This window comes from Galeopterus variegatus, unplaced genomic scaffold (genome assembly GCF_000696425.1).
Source record: "Galeopterus variegatus unplaced genomic scaffold, G_variegatus-3.0.2 Scaffold5933, whole genome shotgun sequence".
NCBI classification, from domain to species: domain Eukaryota; kingdom Metazoa; phylum Chordata; class Mammalia; order Dermoptera; family Cynocephalidae; genus Galeopterus; species Galeopterus variegatus.
The window spans coordinates 75,587-76,317 of record NW_007732044.1 but is presented as its reverse complement, the minus strand read 5'-3'; positions in this window follow the sequence as shown (position 1 = coordinate 76,317).

The following is a 731-nucleotide window of genomic DNA, read 5'->3' as shown; positions in this document are numbered from 1 at the left end:
AAAAAAAAAAAAGATCCCTGAATCCATCTCTGATTCTGGGCTATAGGGTGGTGGCTAGGCTTGGAGCTGTTGCTTCTTGAAGTGAAGGGTGGGCGGTGGCCTGCCCTCTTATTTCTTTGCATGTGTGGAGGGTAGAGGGAATGTTGGTGCCAAGGGTGGACAGTACCTGCTCACATGAGAAGCCATATGTCAGTGGGGACACTATTGCTTCTTGGCCCACACTGACTGATTCTTGGGTCCCTTTGCATGACTGCTTACAAACAACAGCTCCTCTTTACCTGGTTTTTCAAGAAACAGTCTTCGAGGGACTCCAGTGGCATGTTCCCTACCTTCAGCATCACATCAGTGGACAATTCAGTCCCTAATGTCTTGCTGGAGCCCTTGTGTTTTAGGGAGCAAGCTGCTCACGAGTTGGGTTTAAACCCCTGGTAGCTTCCATGACACTGGCATTCACACAGCTCCTGGGAAACTCCATCCAAGTGGTAGAAATCCACATTGCCCCAGAACACTTCCGCTCACAGTTTTATCCTCCCCTTTTTCCTTTTCACCACGCCTCAGCAAAATCAGGCCCTCTGCAAGTTCAGTACTTCCACAATTTTAGAGCAGGAAATGATCCCCCATCCCTGACTTAGGTGACTTAATAAGGGAAGTCGAGGTAATTTGAGCATCCCTACTCACAAAGTTAGGAGGGAGATAGGGCAGTCCCCTCCCTCACTCCACAAGCGGCAGAG